Below are 27,692 nucleotides of genomic sequence, written 5' to 3'. Positions count from 1 at the left end.
CAGGAGAGACATTATTGAGTGCTGACAAACTCTGTATTATTGTTGATTAATGTGACAAGTTTGTTCATTTTTAGTTTTTGTCATTTTGGAAATGGATGTGGAGGTTTTGGTTGTGTGTTGTTGGACAAGTGAACTTAATACACTGAATGTCTAGTGCTATTAGTAAATGTAAATGACAATATTATGTATAGAATGTTCCCTTAAATGAAGTATTTTTGGGTGAACTTTATGCACTGAATGTTTTCTGTTAGCAATTGATTGAACTTTAAAATTGTTTACATGCAGGAATGTTATTGTTATAACATGAAATATGTGTTGTGTGATGAATACTTTTCATTGTGGTGATTTCTCAAAGGATTGTATTTAAGTTCATTTGAACCAAAAGAGAAATATGTTATTGTTGTAACATGAAATATGTGTTGTGTGATGCACCCTTGAACCTGCAGGATTATATTTGGGCTCACTTTGTACCAATTATTACATTGTTACAGATTATTTGCAAATCTCAAATAAAACATCAAAGTGTTTAATACCATGATAAGAGAAAAAAATAAAAAAACCAAAAGAGAAGCACTAAAAGTATGAAACATCTCTCCCAATTCAAACCAACCATTTAAGTCAAAACGGCTCTCATAGGCATTCCAACAAACACCCTAGATGCTATCAAAGCTTATGAACTATCTTCACACCAAATCTACCAAAATTATCACAAATAAAACCAAATTACACTCCAATTGTACAGAAATAATTTTAGCCTCTCAATTATACACAAATATTGGAAACAATCAACAACTTACAAGCTTATGATCAACTTCTATACAAATACTAAGGTTTGTGAATTGATCTGATTGCTTCCAAATTAAGGAGTTGCATCTACCAAGAAGTAGTAGATGCCATAATGAAAAAAAAAGCTCAAATTTCAAATTTATAAACAAAAGAGTCTGCACATCCTAGCTAGGGCTTTGATGAAACTCCATGCCATGGCAGTTGTAGCGCTCACCACTCTCGTCTCCATCAACCCACTATCTACCTATCTCCTCACATTAATCACGTTACCTTTCATCTCCTCGCTATCGGAGTACCATCGTCTTGGTTGAGTGATGAAGAAGGAGATGCTGACGTGGCAACCCAAAGATGATGTGGATGACTAATGTGATGTGGCAGCCATCTGAGGTGTCACAGGCGAGCTGAGTGTAAATTTTCCGGGCGCCACGTCAGCTAGAAGTATCCAGTTACTCGCCAGTGACCTGCTGGTGAAACACAATTAAATTTGAGTGACCGATTGAAAACAAATCAAACTTCAGTAAGCAAAATGAAACAAAAGGAAACTTGAGTGACCTGCCAAAAAATTTTGCCAACCAAATACACCAAAAAAACTATTGTAATGTAATCCCGATTACATCAGGGTTTGCAGATACACCCAAACAAACAATGAATTTCATAAAGTAAAGTATTTGATTTTACATGTAAAACCAAATACACCCAAACAAACACACCCAAGTTTCTTTTTTTATTCTCTTTATTTCTTGGCAACTTTATCAAATTAGTGCCTATACAAAATCAAATTAATCAACCCATATTCTCTCTAAACACTAAATCACACGCACTACCATGTTATATGCCATCTCTCTTTTTGCCCCCTATATTCACACAATTTCTTCATAGATTTTTTCTTGTAGGTCTAGATCATGACATGTTTGTATTTCACTTTCGATTGTATGCAATTGTTTTTAAATATTTTATTTCAAATTTTATTTACATAACCTTAGTAATTATGGTCTTTTTGTTGTTGTTTTTTTTAAATTTCTTTCATATTTTATGTCAATTTTATCAAATTGATACCTATACAAAATCAAATTTATCAACCCATATTCTCATTCAACACTAAACCACATGCACCATACTATCATATTATATATCATTTTTCTCCGTGTCCCCTATATTCACACAATTTCTTTATAGATTTTTTTTTTCTTGTAGGTCTAGATGATGACATGTTTGTATTTCACTTTCAATTGTATGCAATTGTTTTAAATATTTAAATTCAAATTTTATTTACATAACCTTAGTAATTATGGTTTTTAGTTTTCTTTTTAATTTTTTTCATATTGTTTTATGTCAATTTATCAATTTGGTATCTATACAAAATCAAATTTATCAACCCATATTCTCCTTCAACACTAAACCACACGCGTGACGCCCCCCACTATTATGTTATATGTAATCTTTCTTTTTACCCCCTATGTTCACACATTTTCTTCATAAATTTTTTTGTAGGTCTAGATCATGATATGTTTGTATTTCACTTTCGATTGTAAGCAATTGTCTTTTAATATTTAATTTCAAATTTTATTTTCATAATCTTAGTAATTATGGTCTTTTAGTTGCTTTTTTTATTTTATTTTTCTTGCATATTGTTTTATGTCAATTTTATCAAATTGATACCTATACAAAATCAAATTTATCAACCCATAATCTCCTTCAACACTTTTTAAGTTTCCCTTTTTTTGGAATTTAGGTGTTAAGTTTTTCCATTGAACCCCTGAGTTTTAATTAATTTGGAACTTTTGATTTTTCAAAAACAACCCTCCTTGTCATTTCACAGAAAGCTCTTGAATCAAAGTTTATATGTATTTTTTGGTGATTTAAAATATATAATTTTTCAAAATCAACCTTATTTATTTACTATTTTTATAGGGTCCATACTATAGCATGTTGTTTATTCATTATTCACTAGATCCCACTATGAGTCCATGTGGGAGGGGTTATATTCTCCATATCTCCATAATTGAATAGCATAAAAATTTTACAATTATTGCGTTATAGTCTTTGATATATTATGTTAGACGCACGTAGTATGTTCTCATTACTCTGTGCGAGGGTGTTACCACATTTTGGGACCCAAGATGTGAATAAAAGTCGGGTCATCCCAATTAATGAATAATTGATTTATTAATGTAAACATGAACTTACCCAAAATAATATAAAATACATGGTTGCTACTTTAATATAATATATATACATATATATACAAAAATTTTTAATATTTGAATTAATATAAGATTGTATATTATTAATTTTACAATTCCATATATATGCTATATGATAAATAATATTAGTCTAATTTTATATTTTAAAAGTTATTTTAAAAATATTAATCTAATGAGTATGATAATATATTTATCATTATTAATATAAAAGTTTTATTTATCATAATATTTTTGAGTTTTAAAAAATTAGACCATAAGATTATTTCATGTAATATATATTATATTATAAATATTTAATGTTTAGTATTATTGTAATATTTTATTTATGTTTTGGTGGGAAAATTATTCATATTTGATGTGTGAGCTTTCATGGTAATTAAGCATCCAATTTTTTAAATATAAAATTCATATCTTTTAGAATATACTTACCTATATAAAGTGTTAAATTTTAACTTTTAAATTTTAAAAATCATGTGTGAGCTTTCATGGTAATTAAGTATCCAATTTTTTAAATATAAAATCCATATCTTTTAGAATATACTTACCTATATAAAGTGTTAAATTTTAACTTTTAAATTTTAAAAATCATGTGTGAGCTTTCTTGGTAATTAAGTATCCAATTTTTTTTTAAAAAAATTAATATATTTTTAATTTATCTTTTTATAATTTATATCAAATAACATGATAAAATACTTTTAATCTAGCCCAATTCTATTGCATACCATCATCTTTTTGTTCTCTCCCACGGTTTCCTGTCTTTGATAATCACCTTTTTCTCAATTAGTAAGAATATCGGAAAATGGGTATCCAAAGGTTGCTTCTGTTACTGAAGACAGTCATGGCTCCGATCACCATCGAGAAGCTGAGAGATCAGACTATCGTCATTAAAGACTATTCATGACTCCACAAGGGTGCTTTCTCATGTAGCATAGAGCTCTACAAGGGATTCCCCACCTCCAGGTATTTGATCTACTTGATTCTTATATATTTTTTTAGTTATTATTTTTTCGATTTTATTATCATTGCTATAATACCCTAATGATGAAATAAATTTAAATAGACATTAATTTTTTATTTAATTTGCTTTCATCCCAGAAAGATGATAATATATATTATTTTATTATCATTAGTGCATGCTGGCACTAATATATGGGCTGTACAAAAAAAATTAATTATATTATTATTTTAATCATCCAAACCAATAAATATATATTATATAGATTATAAAAGTAATTTATTATATGGTAATAGTACACCATATATAACCATGGGTTATTATAATATATCATTAACTTGTAATATTATATGGTTAATAACTTTATTATGATAGAATCCACTAATAAATAATTTATATACACTACAACAAAAAAGGAGGTTTGTGACATTCGTCATGTGTCGTTAAATAGCTGAAAACGTATACCGACTTTTGTAACAAACGTCGATTATATGTTATAATTGCTATAGTCGGTATATTTTATTGTGACATTTTCATGAAACTTCAGTACCTTTATATTCCAACATTTATTATGATATTTTCCTAACATTTGTAAACAGTCGCAATATGAATTTTATCCTAACATTTGTATATGGCTTGAGCAACACTTTTTTTTTATTTTTTATTTTGTGTAACATGTGTAGATGTTGCCATAAGTTTTTATCACATTAATTTTGAAATATTGCAACATTTGTAATTGTTGCTATAGAGATTATATAGGAACATTTGTTAAAGGCCTCTTAAATTACTTAGATTGACCTTTTGTAAATACTGGTTTAATAAAATAGAAATTGTGAATCCAAATTAAGTCGATATTTTTTAATGTTAGTAAAAGTTATTCATCATATCTAATTTTAAAATTAAATTTTATTTTTAAATGTTTGTTCAAAAATTATTTAGTAACATTTGTTAAGTGGTTTTCAAAACTCTTATATAGACATTTCATTATTGTTGTTTTAACCATATAATATTTGTGGATGATAGCAAAATGCAACATTAGCAAGTGTTGAAAAAAAATTATATTTTTTTACAATACTAATTTAAATATTATTTGTATACAATTTAAATATATAAATATGAAATAAAATTTAAATTTTGTAAAATTAATTTACATATATAATATAATAAAATAGTAATTAAAATTATTTATCACAAATATAAAAATTCCACCTACCATTAAAACACTAATTAAAATAATGTTAATAGGTTCTACAAATCTTAAATAAATAGCTTCAAACATTATAATAAATCTAACGCTTCAATCCTTCGAATTGTCTTCAAATTTATCATGGTGGTCTTTTGTCTGCAAAATAAAATATACAAATACATTAGTTGATATCCAAACCAATTTAAAAAAATAATAAATGAATAATAAATTTAAAAATTTAAAAATTTAAAAATGTAATCACTAATTAAAATAATGTTAACATGATCTACAAATCTCAAAGAAATAGCTTTCAAAAATTATAATAAAGCTAAGGCTTCAATCCTTGGAATTATTTTTAAATTTATCATGGTGGCGTCTTATTAGCAAAATAAAATATATAAATACATTAGTACATATCCAAATCAATTTAAAAAGGAAAAGTAATAAATAAATAATAAAATTTAAAATTTTGAAAATGTAATCACTAATTAAAATAATATTAACATGATCTACAAATCTCAAAGAAATAGCTTTCAAACATTATAATAAAGCCAAGGCTTCAATCATTAGAATTATCTTTAAATTTATCATAGTGGCCTCTTATCTACAAAAATAAAATATACAAATACATTAGTAGATTGTAAAATCAATTTTTAAAAAAGTGATTAATAAATAATAAAATTTAAAATTTTAAAAATATAATTAGATGATATTATAAAAATCATAATATGTTTATTATCTTTATAATGAAATTGAGAAGTAGTTAATTGAGAACAAGGACTACTTCTAGTATCTCCAACTTACAATAATTTTTATTTTTAACAAAATCAACATAATTTAATAATAATTATTATATTATATTAAATATCAACATATATGATATATTAAAATCAATAATATACTAATTTGAAATACTAAAAAAACTATGTGGAGGATATATTATTTGCATAAAAAAGAATACAAATAAACTTTTTTATTTAAATGGAGAATATATGAGTTGTACTATAATAAGAACCTTTAAAAAAATTAGGTGTAAATATCAAAATGTGCCTCTATTTTACGTTTTCAGCCCTTTTAGTCCCTCTAATATAAAATCCACTTTTTTTTGTTCTCGTATTTACACATTCTCATCCTTTTTGGTCCCTCCAGTTCATCAACTGGAAGGACCAAAGGGGCAGATCCGTCAATTGGAGGGACCAAAATGACAGAATTGTGCAAATATGAGGACCAAAAAGGCAGATTTTATATTAGATGAACTAAAAGGACGGAAAATGTAAAATAGAGGGACCATTTTGATATTTTGAACAAAAATTTAACTTAAAAAAAAAGAATAAAATATAAAACTTCAACAAACCTATCACCTATGTGTGGGTCATAACTATAACGATAACCCTATAAAAATAAAAATTATATAAAGGGCAAATTGTAAAACTTCACCAATGTTATGAGTGTCTCATAGCAAGAACATTATAAAAAATTTTTAAAATTAAAAAACGGAGTTAATTCTAAAACTTCAACAAAACTAAGGTTAAGGCCATGTTTGGTTGCCACTAGATTTCATATGAATGGTGGTCATTCCCATGAAATTTAGTATTATGTAGAAAATAAAATAAAATGGTGTTTGGTTACTATTTTGATAGTAATAAATTCCTATGAAATCACATGATTCCATAGGAATTTGTAAAAGAGGTGACCCCAAATTTTTTTCCTTGTACATTTTGGGCTGTGCGAGTGTGAGATTGGGAAATAGAAAGGCCTTCATCATTCTCCACCATCTTCATTCTTCACGGCCGCCACTTGCCGTCGCCGTTTGTCGGACCGCCAAAGAAGGGCTCACCGTCTCCATTCTCTCTCTCTCTCTCTCTCTCTCTCTCTCTCTTATTTCTCAAGCTCACGGCAATCCGAAGCTTCGCCTTTCCTTGCTCCCATTCTTACTTCAGATACAAGGTACTGAGCTTACTTCTCTTGTTTCTCAAGGATCTCAAGGTTTTTTTAGTTTATTTTAGTTGAAACTGGAAATTATGAAAGAATCTCAAGGTTTCTCAAAGGATCATGGCTGGAAATGGAGGTGGAGCAACAGCAAGGGTGGTGGGGCGTTTGATTAACACTGTAACGATGGCAGCCGGTTCTGGTGAAACAAGAGTCTCTCCAGTTTAGCAGGTATACGCTCATACCCTTCGTATCTGATCCTTTTTCTCCAATGGTATGCATTTTCTTGTTATAAAGAGCTTCATATCTTGGTGGTATGGATTTTTCTGTGATGATGAGGAGGTGTGCCTTTTTTTGTTATAAAGAGCTTCATCCTTATCTTCTTAATTGGGTTTCATAGTTTGGTGTTGTTCATCCTTAACTTCTTGTTGTTGTTCATCTCAGTAAATTAATGGAGTTTTTTGTTTATATGTGGAGAATGTAACAAGATGTTATTCATCTGGGTAAATGAGTACAAAGTTCATGGTTTTGCTTTTGTTTCTAATTATATTTGTTATCTAGATGTTATTTACCTTGACTAACACTGGGCAAGGAGAAAAACAGTTGTAAGAAATTCAAATTTATATCAATATTTCAAAACAATTTAAGAAACTTAGAAATATTTCTCTCATTTTATCTTCAGATTTTAAATTTAAACATACAAATCAAATATAAATTATCAACAAGTGTTTATCTTGTCAATGGTTTTCTGCTATATACTTATGCTCTCATGATTTTACTTTATCTTATCAATGTTTTTATTTATCAATGGTTTTATGCTATATACTTAAGCTATTTACAAATACATCTGTTTTTTGTGGCTAATAATCTCACATCATTCAATAAAAACTGATAAAATGGCTACATTAATGATTAACATATACGTCTCAATGTGCATGTACAACCAAACTTTTACATTTATATAGGATTGGATTCTAACTACAAAAATATCTTTTAATACCAAGCATGGTTTATTTTAGATATGTTTTTATTTTGAATTGGGTTTTTTCTGTAATGATGAGGATTTGTACATTTTGTTCAGTCATGGCTTTTTTTATTATTATTATTGGTCTATTCTTTGTGAAAATCAAGATCATGCCAATATATATATATATATATATTGAAAGTTTGTATTTGACCAACGAACAGGGAATGTGGAAACTTTTTGATTGGTTCTTTGATCTGTAAAATATGATGAGTTTTGGTGGAGTTCCACTTCTGTTGGGAATTCATTTCCTTTGTTATAGTTTATTAAAGTTTTAAACTTTGTTCATTCCATATAGAATATTTGTCATTGGATACATAAAAAAGGGCATCGTTATCCATTACCAGTTTGTTCATTGTTTGGTTCTAGCCTTCAAATTGAGAACTTTATGAGTTCTCTGATTCATGATACATAAAAAATGAGAAACGTTTTTTATATGTATGGTCTTAACTCTTGTGTTTATCTACAATAAGTTTTCTGCAACTTGTATTATATGATTTCTGAGGACTTTTCAGCTGTTTATTTTTTAATACATAGCTGAAATTTTCAATCTTACTCAATTACTTGCTTTTATCTGCATAATATTGATGTTCATTTATCATCTAAATTTTTTTCATTATCTGCAAGATCTTGATCATTAATCATGATTAGAGTACTAATTATATTATATATTATTTTACTAGTGTACTGCCACACACACACACGGCTTTATAAAGGGGGTAAAAGCCATTAAATCAAGGTAATAACATAACTGAAAGAGAGCTAGATAATTAATGGATAGCTTCATCAACAAAATCTATAGCTATGCAAGAATCTATGAGACATCTTGGTAATCCCATTCTGAAGTTGAACATTAAAGGTTGATGATTATGTCTTACCAAAATGCTCTAATTGATCAACCAAAATATTTTTCTCACCAGAGATATGCTCCAATTAATTTAGCATTTAAGTATTTAGCAATGAAGACCTTGTTACTAGTTCTCCAGAAAATGTAGTAACCTTTATAAGTGAACTATCATGGTCACTAACATTAATGAATTGTGATATATATATATATATATATATATATTTTGACTGCACTTTTTTTGGTTTTGGAGTATAAAATAAATTCTTCTATTATGGTCAGCATGTATGATGTGAGAATTGGATTTGATTGATGCCATCAATCTTATATATGACATACAACATTAAGCCATTCCTTTTATATATGACATACAGCTAGATATTCATCAATCTTATATATAACTATTGCATGCATTATTGAGCCGTTCCTTTTTATAATTCTCAGTGTTAGCTTGTCCTTAAAACCTATAAATATCTTGCATGTTTGATTGCTTTTAAGGCTCATTATATTAAGATAAGATGTACTTATATATACACACATGCATGCTCAATGAATCAATGCTTTGTTATCACTTATCAATGTGTGTGTCTCTGACATACAACTAATACCATTTAATTTTGTATTATAGATGGCAAATCAAGAGAAGTCCGACACAAGAACCAAATGGAATGAAAATCATAGGGCTCATCTAGTGAAATTATTAGGTGATTATAATGTTCCAACGTATCGGTCACAAAATGGATGGACTAAAGAGGCATGGAATAGAATATTTCATGACATGGTAACGAAATTCCCTAATTTAAAATGCACTGTTGTACAAGTTAAAGCATTAGAGCAAGAGTTCAAAAAAATTTACAAGCTTCTAAAGGGGTTTACCCAATTAAGTGGATTTGGATGGGATTATGAAAAAAATATGGTAGAAGCCACTGAAGAAGTTTGGGCACCACTACTTGAGGTATATATTTTTATCACATAATTTACAAACTTTATGCAATAATTTCTTTTAAACATTTTCATCAAAACACTTTCCATATTTCACAACATTGCATGAGATTTATGAAGGTAAAAAGGTGTTGTTTACTAATGTTTGCTTTAAAGATTTGTAGTAAATTTTCTAATCAGTTGTACATTTATTGCACAGGGAGATATGTAGAAGGAAGACGCTCTCGTGAAGTAGATTATTATACAAATGTGCCAATGGGCACTCCATCTCCAAGCATTCCGGCACCAAATGATCCCATCCAATCATTGTCTACACCCGAAATAGAGACAGAGGATCATGATTTTACACAAGTAGAGCCTCCATGCAGTTAACCAAATATTTCACAACCCCAAAACTCATGTAGTGCAAGCCGGCAAAGGTTAGGAAATGAAGTGCAAAGAAGGAAAAAGGACCGAAAGCGAAAAAATGTCTAAGAGTCATTCTTAGAACAATATATAGATATGAGTTGAGCTGAGATGGATAGATATATTGATGCTATGAAAATGAACCGGTAGAGGAGAAATACACCATAGAAGAATGCATGGCGGAATTTAATGTGTTGTGTGATCAATTTCCAGATGAAGATTTTGTTAAAATTACAACATTGTTTAAAGATAAGGATAATCGTGAATTCTTCTTGAGTCTCATCAATGAAGAATGGAAAGTGTTGTGGATTCAACAAATGATTAATTAAAAACAATGTTATGTTCTATGTCTTTCATATTTAGTTACATGTAAAACGTTATGTTTTATGTAAGATGCTATGTTTAAATGACTTAAATCTTTTATGTAAGACATTATGTTTTTGAGATGTATTTATTTGTTTGAGATATACTTATTTATTTGCTGGCAGGTTTTTGAATTATTTATGGATATTCTATTGCTTAATAACAAGAAAGAGGATTTTATAAATAAGGCAACATTGATAAAGTTACATATTGATAATTGTAGCCCCAAAATTAAACAACATCAATAAACTTACACATCAATTAAATTACATTTCTACGATAGTTACAGTAATCATTCCACATTTGCATTGTTATTTCACCTCTTTTGCGAGCACCTGCAATACTATCAGAGTTCAGAATGTTGACAACATTTTGATATGTATCATCTCCATTTGGGACGGTAACTTAATCAGCTTCATTACTGATTTTTTCGATTTCATTCGTGCCATTGTGTATACGTATGAAATTATGCAAGACACATGCGGCAACTACTATATCAGTTTGGGAATCTATAGAATGAAAGGTTGCAACTTTAAGTATAAGAAATCTCATTTTCAAGACACCAATAATGCATTCAACATGATTTCTCAATGAAGCATGTCACAAATTAAATAGTTCTTTGTAATTACTTGGTCTACATCCTGCCCGTCCTTGCTCCTGTAAGTGATAACGTATACCCCGGTATGGAGCAATAAAATTTGGAGTATTTGCATATCTTGGATCCACTAGGTAATATTTATTGGGGGGACATGGAAGCCTTGGTCGATTGAATGTTGAAGTACTCTAGCATCAGAAGCAGAACCTTGCCAACCAGCCCGAACATATACAAAACGTAGGTTAAAATTCGCATGCAACCATCACATTCTGGGATAATGTTTATTTTCTATTTCTATAAGGATCTTGCAAGACCAAAGAAATAGTGATTGGATCATGTGTTCCATCAATAGCACCAATACAATCCTAAAATAAAAAACCCATAATATTTGTTAAGAGAATATATAAAAAACATAAATAATAAATAAAAAGACAGTATAAAGATTTCTAACCTTGAAATATGGAAAAAAAATGTCTATTATTCTAGATAACTGGTGATGTAGTTGTTGGTGGCAATTCTATATATGTAGTCGCAAGAGTAGTAATAGCTTCAAGCACTTTTTTAAAATAACGGCTAACCGTTTCCGTTGAATGTTGAAAACGTTCTTGCACATCACAGTTACTAGCGTTGTGCGCAAACGCGTACATAAACATTGCTAGTTGTTTCTCGATTGTAACCCTTTTCGAGCTTCGAAGAAGAGATATTTCTCTTAAACAATTAGCAAGTGCTTAAAATATACGAGGCTCCATACAAAATTCACCCTTACAACGTGCCTCATGACTTTCAAGAATTTCTTGAACATATGCATAGCCAGTTAATATTGATGTATGGCAAGGCCTAGTTTCCGAACTTAAAGGAAATAAACTTGGTAAAATGGTGAACATAAATTCGTCATCATGCTCATTAATCTTTCTCCATTGATCCAGATCCATATTGAAGAGAGATAAGTTTACAAATGGCATAAGAGTGTTGGCTTTAAATAGAGAGAAAATTGTTTACGGCTAGTTTTTAAAAAATTCCAACGGCTAGTTTTTCAAAAACTCCAACGGTTAAGTTTTTTTTTTAAAACTCTAACGGCTAGTTTCATTTTCAAAATTAAAAATTTCTATGAAAAAATTCCTGTGCACATCCAAACACTGATTCCGTAGGAATTTTTCCTGTAGTAAATTCCATAGGAATCATTTGTGAATCCTATGGAATAAAATTCCTACAGAAAAATTTACTATGCATCCAAACAGGCCCTAAACAAAAAAACTAAAAGGAAATCTCAAGAGTTAAAGCCTTAGATCCATGCCACGACCACCGCATGATATCATGATCTCCCCATCATCACATCAGCAAAGAGACAAGGCAAAAGAGGATATTTTGGAGATCTCATCCCAATTAAATTCAATCTTCTTTTTTTTTTAAAAAAAAACCCTAGGATTAGATTAATTAAAATTCTCATACTTTTTATAACAAAATATAATTAAAAAATTAATCATCTATTAATCATTAATCAAAATAAACCAAAAAATTAAATATTTAAATAATTTTACAAGAAAAACAATGCAAAAAATATTATGGAATAAAGAAAAACAGAGGTACTTACTTTTTCTCCCGATAAGAACTTTGTTTTTGGTCTTTTACATTATTAGGGTTTCTTTCTTGTCTTATTGATCTTCTATATATAAGCCACGCGCGTAGGTTTTGGCGCTCAAAAAAAAAAATTGCCGCCTAATTTTTGGCACTCTTGAAATTTAAAATATTGTTGATTTTATTTTTCCTTGAAGATAGTTTTTTTATTTCAAATCATCTTTCATATTTTTTGAATATATATATATATATATATCTCCTAACTTAAAATAATGTTTTCAAATATGCCAAAACAAATTGATGCAATAAAATTCATATTGAATTAAGACATTTGTTACATAGGTCATAAAAAGCGTCTTAACAAATAATATTGTGCCGACATTTCTTTCAACGCCCCTAAAATCTTCAAAAATATCACAAAACAAAAACCTATTTTGACTACAAGTAGAAATGCCATTATAAACATAGGAGTAAATAAAAGTATACCAACATTTATTACAACTATCGCTTAAAAGTCATTTTAATGGTTTACAGTAACATTTATCAAAAATGTTGTTTAGAAAATGTCACAATAAATCTTTTTTGCTGTAGTGATACATAGTTACATATTATTAATCTTGTTGCATGCTAATTGGTTGAATTTTTTTATATGGTATATGTATTATATAACATATTATAATATTATATTAATATTATATTAATATAATATACATATAGTTGTCAACATATATGCTATATGCTCATATTTTATAAAATTTATTAATTATATATTTAATAGTTAGTGTATATGTAATATGCTAATTAAATTTATTATGTATATATATATTAGTATACATATTAGTATTACTATATAATATATATTAGTGTAGTTAAGTATTTATACAATTAATGTTTATATGTGCTTTATAAACCAATCTTAAAAAGTTTGATGGTGTGATGGAGATAATAAGATTTATTAGGGTTGTAAATGTTATAAAAACCCAAAGAAAGAAAAAAACCAAATAAATGGAGATGGGCATTTGTCTGCTCCAAAAAAGGGTTTGAAAAGAGATATTTTTCAAGGATAAAATTAATATATAGTATAATATATATGTATATTAATAGCCTTAGCTTCAAAGTTTTTATGCTCAAGATTGAGAGCCTCAGCATGCTTTACTATAGCTTAATTGAGTGCAAATTATTTTTTTAATATTTGTGTTATTAAAATCTCAGGCTTGTTACCTTAATTAAAACAGTGGACAATTTTTTTTATAATTTTTGTTCTCTATTAAAGACTATAATTACTTGAAAATTTTGAAAATTTTTTGAGTTTCTTAATTAGTACTAGAAACCGACACGATAAATCAAATTATTATTATTATATTGTCATTATATATGTGGTTTTAATCTTCATGAAACATTGGTTTATTAATGCCTCAAAATCAAATGATATATTTTAGTATTTATTATCAGAACTGAACATGATGTTGTCTTCTATTAGATTATTTTTTCAATAGTGTTATATTTAATTAAATTTGAATTTATGATTAGAGTAAACAATTGATGAATAGTAATTGGTAGTTGGTAATTTTCATTATTTTTCAAACCCTATATCTATCTAGAATGTTACATATATTTTTAACAACCTAGTTTATGTTTTGTGAACGGAAAGAATCTTAAATTTAACAATTCATATGCTTTTATTGAATATGATTTTTCTCTAAAATATTCAGGCATATTGATTATTGCATGCATAGAGTCAATCTATTATGCAACCATAGTGTCAAACCTATTCTTGTATTTGATCGGGGCTCCTTGCCGATGAAGATTGATGAAGAAACCAAATATGCCAGGTATGTGACAATAGATTCTCTTAATATTGACATGCATTGGTAGGGAAATTTCAAACCAATATTTCTTGAGTAGGTAGTTATTTGTATGTTTTTTTTTTCTAATTTTATAATATGATTTTTTTTAACCTTATTTAAGCATTTTATCTTTGCATAACTAACAATAGTTGAAGAGGTAGTTGTCTTAGTAACTTTAACATTGCAGGGCGAGGAAAGAACACCTTGAATGGGCACTTAAGCATGAGGCTACCGGAAATTCTTTTGCTTCTCATGAGTACGTTCAAAAGGCTATTGATATCTCACCATCAATTGCTTGGGAGCTAATCCAAGTAATAATTGAAATTTGATTTGAATAAATGATTTCTATTGTAGGATGAAAACCATATTGTCCTCCTTCTGTCGTTATACTAACTAAAACCCAGTTTAAAATATATTAGTTAAGTCAAAAGCTAAATATATAGATGATATTTTAGATTTATCATTTTTATTTTGCCATTATATTTATTTCCCTTCATAATGTATATTTGAACTACTCTTGTAAAACTAATATTAATTTATGTTTTAAAGAAGGAAAACATTGATTATGTTGTGGCACCCTATGAGGCTAATGTGCAAGTGGCATTTTTGTCCATTAATAAGCTTGTTGATGCAGTCATTACTGAGGACTCAGACTCAATACCTTTTGGGTGTCATAGATTAAGTTATATATAATATCAGATTCATTTGTTAAACTCAACTTTTCTTAATTTATATATAATGTGCTTGTCACTAGTTAATCAATAGCCTTTTTCTCATATTGTTTTCTTTCTTTGTAAAATTCCATTTCTTGGAACATTCTATTTTTTATATTATTTTCAAAATGAATAAATTTGGGCAAGGTGTTGAGTTTAAATGTTCAGTGTTAGACAAAAATAAAGATCTTGATTTTACTGGCTTTACTAAAACTATGTTACTCGAAATGTGCATTTTTAGTGGATGTGACTACCTACAATCATTGCTTAGCATCGGCTTAAAAAAGCATATGCACTTGTTAAAAAATATAAAAGTTATGAAAAGGTAAAGAATTTCTCTTCTTTCTTTCAATTGATTGATTAATTTTGCACAAATGTTCCATGCTTGATCAATAGTATGACATAATTGTTGACTTTTTTAGATTTCCCATTAGGTAAAAATTTTGTATTTCCTTTGGAGGTCGCTAAACAAATTTTTGAATCCTAAAAATGTTGTATCACTATGCTTCTCTTTCCATGTAGGCATATGGGAATATATTTTCCTTAAACTTATATTATAGTGAATATTGATGTTCATCTGTAACAACAATGGAAGATATATTTTTTTCTTAAACAAAAAGTAGATAATCATATGGTATATTAGGAGAAAGCTAATAAAAAATTCATGTGATCTATTAGTTATTGTAATGTTTTTGTTCTCCTCATATTATTAAAAGTTGTATTCATTAAACTCCACTTAAGATATCATAGATTTTTTCATCATCTCTATATAATAGTTGTATTGTTGTTTGAATTATTGCTACTTTTGTTTTTTTTTTTAAGATTGTTAATGGTGGTCTCACATAAATACTAAGTATGTTGTCGTTAGACAAGATGTAGATATTATCTAGTTAATAACTGACAAATGAGGTGGATAACTAGTTTTCTATGTAGAATATTATTATTGCAATATTTTAATGCTTGTTAAATATATTCACTCACAACTAAAGAGAAGATTACCTATTAGTTAGCAATGTGTCAATTGCATGAAATAAGTCAATTCACAATATTCTATAGGTTCCTCTTGCAAGCTTGAATTCTTAATGATAATTTAGCTGATGGTTATTTTTTTAGGTTATCAAACACTTATGATGCACTTCTATTGCTATTCCACCTCATTATGAGGAATATTTTTAAAAAAAGCCATTTGGGACATTTCATCACCAAAGAGTTTATGATTTTGTAAAGGAGGATATTGTGCATTTGTCAAATGTTCCTCATGATTGTGGCATCGATTTGGAGTTTTTAGTCCCATATCCTTTAATTTGTATATTCGTTCTATCTCATTATAGATGTTTTCTTTTTGTGTTAAAATATATGTGGAATCTTAACAAATCATACATGGCTGCCACAAAAGTTGGTTCAAGGCATAGCTAAAGGCGATATTGATCCTTTGACAAAGATTCCATTCCAGGTATTATATAATTTAATTTTAAATAGAAACATTTATTAGTTAATAAACTTCTTAGCAATGCTTATTTTGCTTGCTTTCCTAATGAGTACTTATCTTTAGAAGTTTAAGATGGCTGTCATCGAAAGATATCGAATTATGGAAAGTTCAAATGATGAATAAAATATTCCTCTTATGGTTGATGAGTCTCAAGAAACAAAGGCTCACATTCAGCATTCCAATGCTATGGTTGGAACTTCAAATAATGGACTTAGATCAAAAGGGCAAGTTGTTGCTGCCACAGGTGATGTGATACTAAAATTATTTGGTTACATGTTTTAATTTTTATCAAACAATATATGTTAATTAATTGTTATTTTTTTATATATAGGAAATCGAAATTCTCAAAAACGTAGATGAGGACCGACTATCATTGCAAAACTTGCTTGGAAGAAAGCTGGAGTAATGCAAATCGATGTTCAATTTCCTCCTCCATACTATAAGGTGTGTGGTAAGCATGCCCGCCTTTTCAAATTAGACATCACTATAGCCATTCGACAACTTGCATCACTTCGGGTCGCTAGTTGGAAAGAGATTTCTGATGAGGATATCAAGGCAATGTGGATATTTTTAAAGGTATGTTCAAATATTTATAAAAATTGTTAATGGATACTGTTTAAAGTTATGAATCAAATTTTAATATTTTAGGCCCATATATATATCATTATTTAGATATGTTGCATTCAGTTGTATTTGACAAAGTTCTCTAATTTTTAAGGTTCATATTGGGAAGGAATTTAAAATCAACTTGTGATAGGAATTATAATATTTTTGTTCAAGTATTGATTAGTTGAATTAGTTAACTACATTTAAACTTTGTTTTTATATAAATTTCAGGATAAATTTAATTTTTCAAATGATGTGCAACCCTTTGTGATGAAATAAATGAAAGAATAATACAAAAATAGGCACTATCATGTGCAACAAAGATATCAGAAGAGCAAAGATTACCCAAAAGATGTGGATGAAGGTAATTGGCAATGGCTGATTGATAATAAATGGGAGACAAAAAAAATTTAAGGTAAATTAAAGCTAAGTTTTTTGACTTATTTTCTATTTGATTTCTCATTAAATATAAATTATCTATTGGTATGTAGGAGCAAAGCAAAAGAAACACAATTAATTGCGGAAGTATAGAAATGAAAGTAGTTAGTGGCACAAAATCAATTATTCAGATTGCATATGAGATGGTAAAGTAATTGTGCATTTATTTATATTTAAAATATATTTTTAAAAAGTAATGTTTGTGAATAATTATTATTGTTTATATGTTTTTTAGAAAGATAAAAATATTAATGAATGGCCTGATGTTGTTAAAGTTTGGAAGTTAACACGACAAAAACCAAATGGGACTTGGTTATGTTCCAAATAGAGAAGAAATAATGGTATGGAAGTTATAGTCATATTAGAGTTATTTTTTTATTAGTTTTTGAATTTACCTCAATTTATTCATAATTTCTATGTTAATATGTAGAATAAGCTTCAAGAAGAGGTAGAGAAGGATAAAGAAAAGATTTCATCTACATCTTTACCACTTGTTGAGCATTTTGGTCTTGTTCTAAAAAGAAAGTCAAGTTACTCACGTGGTTTAGGTCTTAAAGGAATAACATCTACATCCCAAATGAAGAGTCAAATTCTAGCAGAAGCTGATGCTGCAAAAAAACATGCAAGTGATTTAAATGATGAAGCTGCAAGACTAACTGAAGTCACAAAAAATAAGAAGAAGAGATTCAAGCTCAACGTGTGGCTATTGAGAAGCAAGCCATAGAAATTAAACATGTCTCATCTATTTTTGCACATTTGGCAAATATTGGATTAATTCCCAAACTGTTGCCAAATGAATCTGCCGCTATTAACGATCTATCAAATGTTACAACATCAAGTGTCCCAACTAGTCATGTGAGTATACAAAGTTATAAAATATTTAATAGTTATTAATACTTCTTACAACTATCATTATATTATTATGGATGTTAGCCCTAAATAAAAATCCTATTAGTTTACAAACTGATTGATTTTATTTTTTAGGTTGTTTTGTAGGAATCAAATGCATAGTGGAGTACTTCATCTTCAAATTTACCTGAGAATATAGTTTAGAATTATTATAAATTTTATAATAATGTTTGGGTATTTTAGTATAATTTCATATTTTCAAAATTGTGTACATTTGGAAGATTTTTATTTTTATATTATATTAAAGATTTAGTTTGGTACTGCGACAATATTTTGCCGCTTAAAAAAATAAACTATTATGACAGCTTTATTGGTAACTATCGTGTATTTTTTGTGACAACAATATTATAGCAATAAAATTGACTATTGTGAGAGCTTTTTCATCACTAATGTGTATTTTTCTATGTGAATAATGTTACCACTATAAAATGGACCATTGTGATGACTTAGTCATCACTGTTGTATATATTGCCATAATAAAATAGACTATAGTGACGGCTTATTCGTCACTATTGTGTATTTTTCAGTGTCAAAAATATTGTCACAATAAAATGAAATATTGTGACGGCTTATTCATCACAATTGTGTGTTTTATTGTGTCGACAATATTGCCATAATAAAATAGACTATTGTGACAGCAGATTCATCGCTATTGTGTATTCCTCAGTGTAAAAAATATTGTCACAATAAAATGGACTACTGTGACGGTTTATTTATCACTATTTAGCATTTTTTGTGACAACAAAATCGTTACAATAAAATAGACAATGGTCACCACGTATTCGTTACTATTTCATTATTTTTTTATGTCAACGAAATTGTCACAATTGATTGAACTATTATGACCACTTTGTTTGCCACTCTTAAGAATTTTTTGTTTCAAAAAAATTAACATAAATAAATAGAGTTATTATTTCCACATTACTTTGTCACAAATACTTAAATTTTTAGTGTTGTGAAATTGGTCACAAAAATATGGTGTAACTGTGACTATTTGTCTAAAATGGTCACTCTTATATTGGCATCAAAGGTATTTGTGACGGGAGGTGACGACTTCTAAAATTTACTATTATTACTAATTGTGACTAAAATTATTGTTTCTAGTGATAACTTTTGTTATCAATAAAAATATAATTTATTGTAGCCATATTGTTTTTGTCACAAATACTAAATTTTTTAGTGTAGCCAAAACAACCAATTATTTGCTACAACTTTATATTTCATGGCAAAATATTTTAATCTCTTAGACATGAAAAAATAAAAGTTGTAGCAAAATATATTAACACTTAGCTACAAAAATCATAAAATATGTGGCTAACTTTTAGCTATGGCATTTTTTGCTATGAGATTTATATTTGAAGCTAAAGTGTTTAGCTACAGGATTTTGTACTTTTTGCTACAATTTCTTCCAAAGCTATAGATACATAATGTTGTAGTGATGTCACACTTATATTTGGTTTGGAAATAAGACCTACTCCAATCACTACAAGAAAATATGCGATTTGCGGTGCTCATTTAGTGGCGGTTCAGTATAAACCACCACCCATACTCCATTTCCCGATCATTGTCGTGGAGGTTTCAATGGTAGGCGGGAATTCATTAAATTTGATGGCGGTTTATTGGATAACCGCCGCTAAATATAATAAATCCACGGCCATTGTTGTGGCGGTTTCAATGGTACCGAGAATTCATTGAATTTGGTGGCGGTTTATGAGATAAACCACCACAAAATGCAATAACTCCACGGCTGTTTCCGTGGCGATTTCAATGGTACCGGCAATTCATTGAAGTTGGTGCGGTTTATGAGATAAACTGTCTACAAATGTAATGAATTCGTGAAACCACCGCATATATGCAAGGAAAATTGGGTTTCTAAAAACAAAACCCAACTTTCCTAAGACCCGGCCCATTCATACACGGAGAGAGAGAGAGAGAGCAGCTCGACCACCCTGACAAAATCTCACGACGAAACCCTAACAATCCCAATCCCTCGCCTTTCCATCCCTCTCTTTTCCTGGATTTCACTCTCTCCTTATCTCGATCTACATGTTATAGCTTGACCCCGGTCTCGAAACTTCCCAAGTCACTGAGTCTTTGATAAGGTTTTAATTTGACACTCTCAATGGAATCCTAGCACCGTTGTTTGGGTTTCATGTATTCCAAGACTCTTCCATCGCTCTTTTTGTTTGCATTTATTGGTTTTCTATCTTTGATTTATGGATCCAAGGTATTCTTTCTTTGTTTTTTTTAATTCTAAAACTGTCTGGGTTGTGTGCTTGTTTGTGAATTTAGTTTGGCAGTCGGTGAAGAGGGAGCTATCAACATTGGTATGTTGCAATCTGCGAGAGGCTCCTCCAAGGATTCATGATCCGTTCCACCATTTGCTCAACGATCGCCATTTAAGGTATATATTGTGATGAAATCCAAGCTTTGGAAGTTTTTCTTCATAGATTATGATGTTTGTAGTCTTAAAATCTCCTAGGTCTCTTGATTTTAGTTTCTTGGAATTAAATTCATGAAGTTGAGACCTTTTTCGTCTTCTATTCAGGCTCAATCTTTAGGGATAATTCAATTTCATGTGCTATTTGTCCGGAAGGGTGCTCCTTCCCAGGTAATATTTTTTTGTTGTGTTTTTGTTATGCATCATGTGGCTATAAGAGAGCTGAACATTAAGACGGATTTTTCATTGAATTTTTAGGTGAAAGCTGCCAATTTGTGGCATCTTTTGAAGCAAAACAACTGTTGTATGCTTTTGTGTGTGAGTAAGCCTAAGGTAGTGCAATCTTGCTTTTGAAGGTAGTTAGAGTTGCTTTTGTGTTACCCCCTGTTTAAGTATTCTCCTTGGTTTGTTGATTATGTCTGGAATGTTACTGCATTTGAAGCAATTTGGAAGATGTGTTTATATGGCTATGTTTTTATTGGAATTGAATTCATGAGGTGATTAACTAATTGGTGTGGAGACTCAAAATTCATTCAGTGAATGTGTAATGTGGGATTCTAATCTTCTAAAATGTGGCTGTAGGAATTCTAGTTTAGTGAATTATCACTTTAGTATTGGTGTCCATTAATCATGGTTGATTAATAATTTCAATGATTGTAGTTTACTCCATTAGTATCATTGAAGATTGATGTTAATGCCAGTTGCATGGTTTTCATGTTTTTTGTTGTAGTTTTTCAGGAGATTTTCTTTGTCTAGTCCACGTTTTTCTTAAAGTTTCCTCATTTCTTTTTTATTTAGACACTGGTTTTCTTGGCATGGATTATAACCATGTGCGCTTGGCATTTCACAGTTTTTTTCTTTGTGCTGGAGAATAGTTGTTCTCTATCATCTCTCAAAAATGATAGAGAACTATTATTCACTTTGGTTAATTTGTGGCAAATGGCAATTGGTTTATATAACACACATATGCTCAAATAGTTATTGAATTAAATCACATGCCTCAACCTTCAATGCAAGCTTTGCATAGCTAAAGTACACTACTATATGAATGCCTATTTGAATGCACTACTTAATATACTTGTATGTATCTATAATATTAGTATATTAAATGATGAGTGTCCCGCAAGTGCACGGGGTCGTCAAGTAATACCTCTCGTGCTCGTCGTATTCTCCTGGGCCCAAGGAGCTACCCTTACTTCCTTTTCACTTGTTGTCTAACCTACAAATCACTTGATGCTTAAGGCTACTAATAAAAATAAAACTAAGAGAGTAATTGTGAAAGACCGATTAAGAAAGTGGAAATCAAGAAGTGAGGGAGGTCACGGATGTGGATCCCCCCGGGGTTACTAAGGATTAGAAGAATGCTAGAAGTGCTAAGCACGTGGTGGTTCAGGCCAAGAGAGATCCAAAGATAGATCATCCCGATGGTCACGGTAATGATCCCTAATCCCATACAAGTATTGGTACGGAATCTCTTCCGTCCAAATCCTCCTACGATTGCAATTCACACAGGGAAATCTCTAATTAGGGCCGAAACTCAACCTAGGTCCAGCCCTAATGGTTGGAAGGGTATGAGACACCTGATGGTCACGGCGTGCTCATACATACATCCCCATTAAGCGAGGTGTGTCTAGTACAAGGGCGATGGTCACCCACCGAGTACAACCTAGAAGTTGAAATACAGAGTTCTCATGCAAGATCAACACATAAAAGTGCACCAAGCTTAAACCATGAACAAACCACATGCATTAAGCGAATCAAAGCATTCAACAACACAAGTTCACCCCAAGGTTTACCGACATCCGGTGACCTTGGGGGTTTAGCCGTCCATATAAGAAACTACACAAGATAGGCTCATGAAAACAACTAACAAATGCATATAAAAAACTCCCTCATACAATGAGAACAATAGGAGGAAGAGGAAGGCCGCAAATGTCTTCCACGAACGCCGCAATAGGGGCGGCTTCCCACCTCGTCTCCAAGCTTCTCAAAGGTGGAATCGATGAAGATCTTGCCCAATGACGCTTCTTCCCTCAATTTTCCCTCTCTAGATCGTCGGTTGTGGCCTCAATTAGCTCCGGTAAAGTTGCCCCCGCCGAGAGCCTCCAATATTGCAAAGAGATATGATGATGGAGAAAGAAGAAGATCCCCCAAAATAAGCCCTAGCTTTACATAAAAAATCATCTGCCCCGAGTCACGCGGCCTGCGCGGGCCGCATCGCGCCCGCGTGGCTCACTGTCTTTCCACTCGCAAAAACCTGGGTCGGTGCTACAGTGCTAAGCTACAGAGTTTTTGCTACAGTGAATCGTCTGCAGTAACTGGCACTGAATTCTCCAGTGGCCCACGCAGGCACGCAGTGCTCGTGAGGTTCACAGTCTAATCCAAGTAGGGCCCCAGTTCCTTGCTACATAACCGCAACACTGTTTTTTGCTTCGAGAACATGATTTTTGGTGCTGATTTCACCACAATTGCGTTCTCGAGTACAATTTAGCTTCTTTGAGGCCTGCAACAAGAAAATAACCAATCTAAGCGAAAAACGAGCACTGATTAATCTAAAATAGCATGCAAGCATATACAAAACCAACATATAAATACATACATTTAGGCTCTTATCATTAAACAATCACTCTCTGATTTTCTTAATTCAGTACTATAATTAAATATCAATATGTAAATAAGTGATGCATTCACTGGAATTACCTCTCCTTTCTATACATTTATAATGACGTCCTTCTACACACACACACTCACACACATATCTATATAAACGGGTGTTTGTGTTATACTTTTGATTTTTGAATTATTTTTTTGATCTAGTTTGAATATAGTGCTAGATTTTCATTGGTTTGATGGTGATCAAATGATTGATGACTATTTGATTCTTGTTTTTTTAAATGATGTTCTTGAAATTATATATATATATATATGTGTGTGTGTGTGTGTGTTATACCTTTGATTTCTAAATTACTCTTTTGATTCATTATGAAAGTACAACGAAATTTTCATATGATGGGTGACGATTGAATGATTGATGTCAATTTGATTCTAGATTTTTGAAATTTAACAGTTCAGTAATGCATTCACCGGAGTTACTTCACCTTTTTATGCATTAGAATTAGGTTATCATTTCCATGGTTACATTAGGACTGCTTCATTCTATGGAACTACACAAACTCAGTATAGTGGTTGATGGGAGTTTAATGCTATGTTAATTGCTTATTGCCGTTTGGAAGGTTGGGTAAAAGTTAGCGTAACAGTTTCCATGTTTACATATAACTGATGTCTAATTTGATAAAATTTTTGCTTATAATTTGATTTTGCATAGAATTTTGGGTTGATTTTTTCAGTATTTAAGCATTTCCTACAAGCTACAGAAACAGTTTTCACAGTTAATTCCTACTTCATTTATCTTGATGGCCAAAATTTTGCATTTTCTTCTTTTAAATGATTTACTCTAGATGAAAAGTAAGAATAAGTATATAGCATTATGAAAAATAAAAAATTATAATGCAAGGATTAGAAACCAACTAGAAATGAATAAATCTTGGTTTTGCTAGGTATGGACAAATCATAGATTACAAAGTCGCGAAATTCACTTGTGTATGCCCAGGGAGTTAGGACTTTTATCGAGTTTGCTTTTTAACATGCTTCAGTCAATAACATGATATTATGTCCACGCCCTATATGTGGATTTCATAAATGTCAAACACATGCGGAGGTGTATGATCATCTAATTTGCAAGTCATTTCCAAGAGGGTTTACAATTTGGTATCTTCATGGCGAGCTACATCCAAATGAAACAAACAATGTTTTTAGCAACGTTGAGGTTGTTTCACAAAGCAATGTCTTCGTCGAAGGTCTGATTAGGGAGATGGTAAATGATGCATTTGGAGTACATGAACATCTCACTGAAGATGCCTTGCCCTCACTATACGAAGAGGCAATACAAAGTGGCAATGTGACTCCAAGTGTAGATGAAGATAAGAATTCACAAGATGACTTTTGTGAAATATCAAATAACAATAACCAGCCTCTCTATGAAGGATGTACAAACCATTCAAAATTATCTTTCATTTTGAAATTATATCACATCAAGTGTCTCTGTGGAATAAGTGACAAAGCGATGACAATGATATTGGAGTTGTTGCAAGATGCTTTTCCAAATATAAAAGTTCCAAGTTCTTTTTACGATGCAAAGAAAATCATCTTGAATCTTGCATCGAATTACAAGAAGATACATGCATGCCCGGACAATTGCATGCTTTATTGAGGAAATGCAGAAGATGAAGAGAGACAAGTCTGTAAGATTTGCAATGCCTCTAGATGGAAAATGAACAAAAGTAGTGGTTCTAATATCATTTCACCTGGCAGTAAAAGTGGAAGAAAGATTCCTGCGAAAGTGGTTAGATATTTTTTATTGAAACCTCAATTACAACTGTTGTTTTTTCTTCAAAAACGGCTAAAGATATGAGATGGCACAACTTAGAGACCAATAATGATGGATTATTATGACATCCAAGAGATTTTGAAGCATGGAAAAAGTTTGATTTGACCAATAATTGGTTTGCAGCTGACCCACGGAATGTGTGACTTGGATTTACTACAGATGGTTTTAATCCTTACCGGAACATGAGTCAAAGTTATAGTATTTAGCCAATTATTCTCTTCCCATACAACTTACCTCCGTGGATGTGCATGAAATAGACATCATGTATCATTTCAACAATAATACCTGGTAGGAAAATATCGAGAAATGACATAGATGTCTACTTACAGCGTTTGATAAGGGAGTTGAAAGAGTTGTGGTGTGATGGTGCCGATACCTATGATTCTTTCAAAAATGAGATGTTCAAAATGCATGCTGCTTTGTTGTGGACAGTTAGTGACTATCCTGGTCTCGAAAATCTATTGGGGTGGAATGTTTATACTGGTCGTACATGTATACATTGTGGTCAAATGTTTATAATGGTGTTTCATGGGACATCAACGCTTTCTTGATTGTGGTCATAAGTTCAGATTAAACAAGATCAGATTCAATGGTGAGCAGGAGCTACACAGTCGTTCGAGATTACTATCAAGGGCAGAAATATTACAACAGGTTAAGGATATTAATGTCACATTTGGTCAATCTGTAGATAATCAAGTTAAATGAAAAAGAAAACTTAGTGCAAGCACATCTCAAAATGAGTGACAACAATGGAGGAAGAAGAGCATATTCTTTGAGCTCCCATATTGGGAAATATAACTTGTTGCGTTACAATCTAGATGTGATGCATATAGAGAAGAATGTATGTGACAATGTACTTTTTACATTATTGAATGATAGTTCTCACTCGAAAGATCACCTAAAAGCTCGTAAAGATCTGATAGAAATGGGTTGCAAGCCAAATTTATGGCTGGATGATAATGGAAAGTATGCGCTAGCAGTTTACACAATAAGCAAGCAAGGGAAGAAGTTATTTTTGGATACTCTTAAGAATGCTAATAATCTTAAAATTGTTGGCACATTGAAGAGTCATGATAGTCATATACTAGTACAACAATTTCTACCATTGGCTATGGCGTTGGCCTTGAGCATAATGTATCTGTGGTATTACTTGAGTTATGTTCATTTTTTCGACAAATATCCTGCAAAGTCTTAAACAATACAGAGTTGGATAAACTACAATACCAAATTGTACTAACAATGTGCCATATGGAAATGCTCTTCCCACCATCATTTTTCACATTGATGATGCACTTGGTTGTTCATTTGGTTGATGAAGCTAAACTAGGTAGTCCAGTATATTACCGTGGATGTATCCAATAGAAAGGTGATCAATGTCTAACCATTTTATTTGTAATTAATGATTCAAAAATATATACACTTTATAATTATGAACTATCTGTTTTGGTAGGTACTTAGGATTGCTAAATCCGTACGTGCATAATAAAGCATGACTAGAAGGATCTATTGCAGAAGGTTACATCGCACAAGAAGTTCTTACCTTTTGTTCACAATATTGGGAATATATTGAGACAATTTGGAATCAACCTAGACGTGTTGATGATGAGGCTACCATTTCTCAATCCAAATGCTCGAATTAGAGAATTATTTCCATATGTTGGCAAACCAATTGGTCATTTTACGTGGTTCACTTTGACATCCAACGAGAGATTGCAAGTCCATTGGCACATTCTAATAAACTGCCCTGTAGTTGATTTTTATGTTCAGTGCGTATCATAAAGTGTCTTTTTATAAACTACTAGATTTAACATAGCTAATAAGCCACCAATTTTGCACCATATAGGGAATTCAGGATTGTTGCAAAGAGACCATTAAGGACTTGAAGTAGAAATCCTATAGTGGTAGACAAGATTGTTCATCGAGAGTTTAATCAATGGTTTGCTAGTCGAGTGAGTAAGCTCTCTATTGATATAATTTTATTTAGTAAAATGCATT

General features: G+C 30.6%; 1 pseudogene; it reads left to right on the top strand.

The window, feature by feature from the left end:
* Positions 1–3,789: 3,789 nt before the first annotated feature.
* LOC120260086 lies at positions 3,790–18,625 on the top strand (annotated as a pseudogene).
* The last annotated feature ends 9,067 nt before the right edge of the window (positions 18,626–27,692 follow it).

Source organism: Dioscorea cayenensis, chromosome 5 (genome assembly GCF_009730915.1).
Source record: "Dioscorea cayenensis subsp. rotundata cultivar TDr96_F1 chromosome 5, TDr96_F1_v2_PseudoChromosome.rev07_lg8_w22 25.fasta, whole genome shotgun sequence".
Taxonomy (NCBI): Eukaryota; Viridiplantae; Streptophyta; class Magnoliopsida; order Dioscoreales; family Dioscoreaceae; genus Dioscorea; species Dioscorea cayenensis.
This window is presented reverse-complemented; position numbering and strand designations above follow the sequence as displayed.